Here is a 7,778-nt window from a genome sequence, read left to right as displayed (position 1 = left end):
TCGTCCGCGAGATCTTAGCGAGCTAGGGCGTGGATCGGTAGGAGGAAAAGACTTCGCGCGCACCCCAGAGTTCGAACCTTAAGGGTTTGCCGGAACCCCACCTCCAACATTTGGCGTGCCAGGTAGGGGTGCGTCGTAGCTCCTCTCCACCAGCCTGCTCCCCGCGCCGCCGCACTTCGCCCCCATGGCAGGTGCCCCGCCATCCACCACTGCGGCCGGCATCGACAGCGGGGCATCTGGGTACCGAGCCCTGGCCCCCGCCCTGCGGCGGGTGCGGTGGCTGACCAAGTTCATGCCAGAGATGCCGCCGCGCTACGACGGCGCGGCAGACCCGTCGTCGTTCCTGCTGGCGTATGAGGAGGCTATCCTCAAGGCCGGAGGCGACGACAAGATCATGGCCAACTGGTTCCCCATGGCCCTCGCCGGCGAGCCACGCGCCTGGCTGCTCAACCTCCCTGGATCCACGGTGGCGTCGTGGGGGGAGCTTCGCGACCTCTTCGCTGCCCGCTACGCGGTGCCGGTGCACCACGCAGTTGCGGCCCTGCTGGGCGGCTCTCAAGCACCGCCTTCAGATCGCCACGTCAAACCGTTCCTTTGTCAGATTGGGGCCACCTCCAAGCGCCCGGGGGCTCCGCCGGGTTGGGCTGCGCCAGAGGCCGACCTCACTTTTGGCTCAGAAGACCACCCCGACACCAGCGCCGTCTCGGGCATGCTCACAATGCTTTGCACGCCCACCATCTGCAACGTGGCTGTTACCAAGACCCTCATCAACAGCGGTGCCGGCCTCAACTTGCTCTCTGTAGAAGCCTTCAGCCTTCTTCACGTGTCGCTTGAGCGGCTCAGCCTCAGCAAACCCTTCTCAGGAGTTGGTGGTGGAGCTGCCCACTCTCTGGGGCAGATCCGCCTCCCCGTCACCTTCGGCACACGCGACAACTACCGCACCGAGCTGATGCCTGGGAGCAAAGGTGTCCTCACCATCAAGGGGGACACTAAGGAGGCCGTGACGGCACTCAGGCTTGCCTTCAAGACCGCGGCGGCAGCACAGCCCGCCGGTGCCCGTACCCCCGAGGCCAAGGAGGCTGCGCCTACCAAGAAGAAGCAGCTGTTCACCCAAGACAAGGCGGAAACCAAGCAGGTGCCGGTCAACAAGGACGGGTCTTCGGGAGCCACCTTTACCATAGGCGCCGGCCTTGACCCGGGTTAAGAGGAGGCCTTGGTGAGGTTCTTGCGCGCAGACAAGGAGATATTCGCGTGGGAGCCCAATCAGCTGGTAGGGGTCCCGAGGGAGGTGATTCAGCATCATCTAAGGGTATGCCCCAACATACGCCCCGTGAAGCAGCGAGCGAGACGGCAGTCCACTTAGAAGCAGGCCTTCATCGTCCAGGAGACCCGCAAGCTGGAGGCGGCGGGTGCCATTCGCGAAGTTCGATATCCCGAGTGGCTGGCGAACCCCGACGTAGTGCCAAAGAAAGGCGGGAAGGAACGGATGTGCGTCGACTTCACCAACCTTAATAAAGCCTGCCCCCAAGATCCATTCCCGCTCCCGCGCATCGACCAGATCGTCGACTCCACCGTCGAATGCGACCTGCTGTGCTTCCTGGATGCGTTCTTAGGGTATCATCAGATCAAGATGGTGATGGAAGATATGGAGAATACAGCCTTCCTGACACCATGTGGGGTGTACTGCTACACCTGCATGCCCTTCGGGCTGCGCAACGCGGGCCGACTTTTTAGCGGCTGATGCACATCGCCCTAGGGCGGCAGCTCGGGAGAAACACAGAGGCCTACGTCGATGACATAGTGGTAAAGTCTCGCGAGGTGAGGATATTGATTCAAGACTTGGAGGAGACCTTCGAGAGCCTGCGCCAAGTGAACTTGAGGCTTAACCCGGAGAAGTGCGTGTTCGGCGTCCCCTCCGGCAAGCTGCTGGGATTCCTCGTATCCCACAGAGGGATCGAGGCGAACACGGAGAAGATCAAGGCCATCGAGGACATGAGCCCACCACAGACCCTCAAAGAGATGTAGAAGCTAGCAGGGCGGGTGACCGCATTGGGGCGTTTCATCTCCAAGCTGGGAGAGCGCGCCTTACCCTTCTTCAAGCTCATGAAGAAGAAGGGCCCGTTCGAGTGGACCCCGGAGGCCGACCAAGCCTTCCAAGACCTCAAGAAATACCTTAGCAGCCCTCCGGTGATGGTGGCACCACGGCCTCTCGAGCCCCTAGTACTCTACCTTGCCGCCACCCCGTACTATGCCAGCGCGGTGCTGGTGGCGGTTCGGGAGGAGCGCCAAGCCAAGGGCGCGCTGCGCCAAGCCGGAGCTAAAGTGGTGCAGGGTTAGGAAGGTGCAGCAAAGGCCTCAGCTGCAGAAGACCAAGCTCGGCAGGACAACGTCGCAGAAACTCCTGAAGACAATCAGGTCTCAGGAACCCCTCCACCTCAGGAGATGCCCCAATCTCCGCAGGACCCGGGCCTCGACAGTGTGCCATCCCTTGTCGAACACCCGGTGTACTTCGTCAGCACCGTGCTGCGGGACGCGAGGGCATGCTACCCCATGCCTCAGAAACTCCTGCTCGCATTCTTGGTGGCCTCACGCAAGCTGCGACACTACTTCCAGGGCCACCCCATCAAGGTCGTCTCAGCCTACCCATTGGAGAGGGTGCTCAGGAGCCCCAACTTAGCTGGAAGGGTCGCTGAGTGGAACATCGAGCTGCAAGCATTCCAGTTGGAGTTCAACACTACCAAGGTCATCAAGGGGCCGCGCTCGCTGATTTTGTGGCAGAATGGACAGATGCCCCGACACTTGAGGAAGGCGAAGACCGGTCCAGCTCACCAGGGAGCGAGGCTCCAGACAGCTGGGTCATGTATTTCGATGGCGCCTTCGCGCACCAGGGCGCGGGGGCTGGAGCAATGCTCATCTGGCCCACTCAGGACAAGCTCTACTACGCCGTGCAACTCTGCTTTCAGCACGGCGAGAAGGTCTCCAACAATATCGCAGAATACGAAGGCCTCATAGCTGGCCTGAAGGCTGCGGCAGCTCTAGGGGTGAAGCGCCTTACCGTCAGAGGCGACTCGCAACTCCTCGTCAACTTATCCAACAAGGTATACGAGCCAAAGGACGAGCATATGGAGGCATACCTCGCGGAGGTGCGCAAGATGGAAAAGCAGTTCTCAGGCCTGGAGCTGCAGCACGTGCCCCGGGGCACCAACAAGGAAGCCGACGACATCGCCAGGAGAGCATCCAAGCGGCAACCGCAAGAGCCCGGTGTCTTTGAGGAGCGGCTCTTCAAGCCATCAGCTACACCACCACTTTCAAGCACGACTCAGCCTCGGGAGGAGCTCCCACAGCCTCCAGCCACGGGAGCCCCAGCCTGTGGCCCGACCTCAGGCGCTCGGCTGCTCTTGGTGCTCGAGCCCCAGGAGGAATGCTGGATCAAGTAATTCAAGGAGTACCTAATGCAAGGGACGCCGCCGGAGAAGGAAGAGGACGCAGAGCGCGTGGCCCAGCAGGCCACGGCATACTGTATCCAAGACGGCGAGTTGTACAGGAAACGACTGAACGATGTCACGCTGTGCTGCATCTCCAGTGATCAAGGAAGGGAGTTGCTAGTTGACATACACGGTGGGGACTATGGGCACCATTCGTCGTCACGGACCCTCGTCGGCAAGGTGTTCTGCAGTGGATTCTACTGGCCTACGGCACTCAACGACGTAGCCGAGCTGGTGAAGTCCTGCGAGGCTTGCCAATTCCACGCCAAGCAAATTCACCAGCCAGCTCAGGGCCTCCAGACATTCCCGCTCACGTGGCCATTCGCGGTCTGGGGGCTGGACATCTTAGGCCCGTTCCCTCGGGCGCCAAGGGGCTACCGCTATCTCTACGTCGCCGTCGACAAGTTCACCAAGTGGGCGGAAGTGGAAGCCGTCCGTACCATCCCGGCCGGCTCTGCTGTCAAGTTCATCAAGGGCCTCGTGAGCCGCTTCGGGGTCCCCAACCGCATCATCATAGATAACGGCTCGCAGTTTACTAGTAACCTCTTCAAAACCTACTGTGCTAACCTTAGAACGCAGATCTGCTACGCTTCGGTGGCGCACCCCCGGAGCAATGGCCAGGCCGAAAGCGCCAACGCGGAGGTCCTGAGGGGCCTCAAGACCAGGACCTTTAAGAAGAAGCTGGAGGCCTGCGGCAGGGGCTGGCACGACGAACTCCAGTCCGTGCTGTGGTCCATCCGCACCACCGCCACCAAGCCAACGGGCGAGACTCCATTCATCCTCGTCTACGGAGCTGAAGCAGTCCTTCCTCACGAGGTCAAGCATTGCTCCGCACGGGTCCTAGCGTTCAACGAAACGCAGCAGGACGCTACGCGGGGGATGGATCTCGTGCTGGGGGAGGAATGCCGTCGCAAAGCTGCATTGAGGGCAGCAAGGTACCAATAAGCGCTGCGGCGATACCACTGCCGAGATGTCCGCTCCAGGATGCTCGAGGTGGGCGACCTCGTCCTGAGGCGGGTCCTCTCCAGGGAAGGGCTGCACAAGCTTTTGCCCATATGGGAGGGCCCGTTCAGGGTCGTCCATGTCTCCAGGCCTGGTGCAGCGCGCCTGGAGACGCAGGACGGGATGCCCATCCAGAACGCCTGGAACATCCAGCACCTCCGGAAGTTCTACCCATGAAGTAAGGCCCAGAGCCTGTGAAGAAAGGCCCAGAGCTTGTAAAGAAGGCCCAGAGCCTGTGAAGAAAGGCCCAGGGCCTGTAAAGAAGGCCCGGTGCCTGTGAAGAATCGCTGCCCGTGACACTCTCACGTAATAATGCGTGGGGCTGTACACGCCCCGGAGTCTCAGGCGCGCCGGCCTCAGGCCCTGGGCCTCCCGCCCATGCCTAGTGGCAGCACTTAGCTCCGCGCTGGTGAGAAGACTTGAAGACTAGACTAGGTGCCGGACGCGTCTTCTCATTTGCTTTCCGTGGTTGGCTTCCTTTTTCTTAAATCGAAGTTCGCCTTTGGTGTTCCTTGATAATTCGGTTCCCTCGCATCTTACTGCATTTTCCGGCTCTGGTCCGCTCGTGTTCTTTCTCTCGCATACCTCGCGAGGGGGTTAGGTAGGTGCCCTCGCGAGCATTTCTCTCCTACCTGCCTCACGAGCATTTCTCTCCTCTCTGCCTTCTCGCGAGCCACCCTCGTGCGAACCCAAAAACTGGCGCATCCCTCCTAGTCCGTGCCCCTCGGGTACCGCGATGCAAAGCACTAGGTCAAGGCTCGGGTAAACGGCGAATCTCTTAGCGCACCTTCTAACGAATTATCATAGTTCCTGAGCAAACAGGTCAAGATGGACACGAGGAAATAAACGCCTCGCAAGGAGGAGGGCGCCCCGAACGCACCAGGTTAAGTTATCTTTGCGCAAAATGGCCACACAACACTGAAACAACAAGCGTAGCATAATGGTTGATAGGTTATGGTTCGATACATGCCCCTCTGGGCCCATGCCGGTTTCATTTCGATGCAGGAAGGGAAAGGGAAACATAATAAAAGCGGCGCTCGCCCCTGCAGCAGCCGACGCGGGCAGGGTCACGACGACGTCTCGGGTCTAGTCGGACCCTTCTTCGCGCTTCATCGATGCGCGGCGACGAGACGACCCACTACCACCTTCGAGGCGGGCGCGGCAGCATGGCGGCTGATCAAGGCCGCCGCTGCTGGAACTGTCGCAAAGGGAGGAGTCACCACAGCCAGACGAGGCGCGGCCGGCGGGTTCGTCCTCCTCCTCGTCCCGACCATCGCCATGGCCGAGCACCTCCTCGCCGTCGTTCACCTCGGGGCAGCATCCGGCGCGACGACCATCTTCCCCGAACACCCTCACGAAGAGGATCGCGTCGCCGTCGAACTTGAAGTGGAGGGTGCACCGCCTGCCCAGGCCGCGCGCGCGGGCAAACGTCTGCCAACCGTGGGCCAGAGCTATGTTGCCCGCGAGGGAGACCCCGACCGCGGCCCAAGAAGCCCGGCTGCAGCAACCGTCCACCTGCAACCAAAGCCCGCCGGGACCGGAGGCCGGCAGCTCGTCGGCGAAGAAGCGAGGGAGCTGGAGCCAGTTGCCGGCCGGATTCTCCGACCAGACAACAAACTCTGGTAACACCTCTCACGCATGGAACCGCGGTCGGGGGGGTCACGCAACCACGGCGCGCCTCCTTTCATCGACAGAACTGCTGCGACCAGAGCGACTCCTGCCACGCATCGCGGCGCCTCCCTGGGAGCCGGGGGCCACGGCGGGGGTCGTGGCATGCTTGCGGGGACGGCCATGTCCTCGCTTGGGCGCCGGGGAGCCGGGCCCCTCCCGAGGGGCCTTGCCCTTCTCTGCAGCAGAGAACCTCTTCGACGGCGCCATTGCAACTGGCGGTGGAGCGAGGAGGAAGAAGCAAACAAGCAGGGAAGAGATGGGCGACGGGGGCTCTGCCCCCTCCCCATTTAGAGCAAAAGAAGGCCAACCGGCGCCTCCCACGATCGCAGGTAATGATGGTTTTCCTTGCATGTCGCAGGGACTTTTCAAGTCGTGCAGTTGCCAAGGCAGCGTTGGGAAGCGGAGACGCCCACGTCCAATCAACCGCCACGCGTCAACCGAGGCCGCAGGCTTTTGGGGCCCGCGGCGCTCCGTACTTGACCCTTGCGCCGCGAAGTCAAGCCCGAGCACACCTTGGGCCCGGGGGCTACTATTGGCGTTCTGGGAACAGGGGTCCCCAGACTAGCCTGCCTGCGGCCCGCGGCATGGATAAGTTAGCGGGCCGTACGGCCCATCTTCATCAACAAGGCATCCAAGACCCTCGCAAGGGGTCAAGTCTCGCGAGGCGGGCGACGCAAGACCTCCTCAGGAGTGGCCTAGCCAGGAAGGCTCACGAGGAGCGGAGATATCAAGGCGGGGCAAACCTCACGAGGCTCTCGTGAAGTGAGCCATGACGATCGGCACCAGGCGGGCGCTAGTGCGCGCAGCGTCCTTGTTTCCTCTTTGGTGCTAAGGAGGCAAGCGCAGGCGAGGAGTACCGAGGCATCAGGCAAAGGTTGCCATATCGGTGCAACGAGACCAAGACCAGAAGGACGGCAGGATGGAGGTCATCGTGGAGCCCAAGACGGCGTCACCACCAGCGCCTTTCGTAGGCGAAGACCAGTTTTGTCAGGATAGCTTGTACTAGCTGTCCCCCTTCAAATTTGCCTTCCGTTGTTGGCTCCCTTCCCGCTCAATATTTGGGGGGGGGGGCCAGGGCCTATATAAGTAGAACTAGCCACCACAATAGGGGCATCTCAACTTGATCTGATCTGATCGAGAGCCTACCCTAGCCACAAGAACACCTCAACCTCAGGAGGCTGTTCTTCCCCTTGTACTGTTCATCATCAGCTCAAGAGGCAATCCACCACCACCACACTAGAGTAGGGTATTACACCACAACGGTGGCCCGAACCAGTATAAATCTTGTGTCTTTCTGTGTTGCGAGTTCGTCGAGTTCGTCGAGTTCGTCCGCAAGATCTTAGCGAGCTAGGGCGTGGATCGGTAGGAGGAAAAGACTTCGCGCGCACCCCAGAGTTCGAACCTTAAGGGTTTGCCGGAACCCCACCTCCGACAGCAAGGCAACACACCTTCCCTAGCTATGTGTCGTGCCGGACGGGCCATGGAGTACTCCCGATTCTAGGACGTGTGGGGGTGCGACGCGAACGCGACAGGCCTTTTTCTTTTACTAGCAATGTGCCCATGCGTTGCGACGGATCCAAAGTAGAATAGTACTTGTTCACAAACTTGAAAGAAAACACT

Source organism: Triticum aestivum, chromosome 2D (genome assembly GCF_018294505.1).
Source record: "Triticum aestivum cultivar Chinese Spring chromosome 2D, IWGSC CS RefSeq v2.1, whole genome shotgun sequence".
Classification (NCBI taxonomy): Eukaryota; Viridiplantae; Streptophyta; class Magnoliopsida; order Poales; family Poaceae; genus Triticum; species Triticum aestivum.
The sequence above is the reverse complement of the archived record's forward strand: the minus strand, read 5'-3'. Positions refer to the sequence as shown.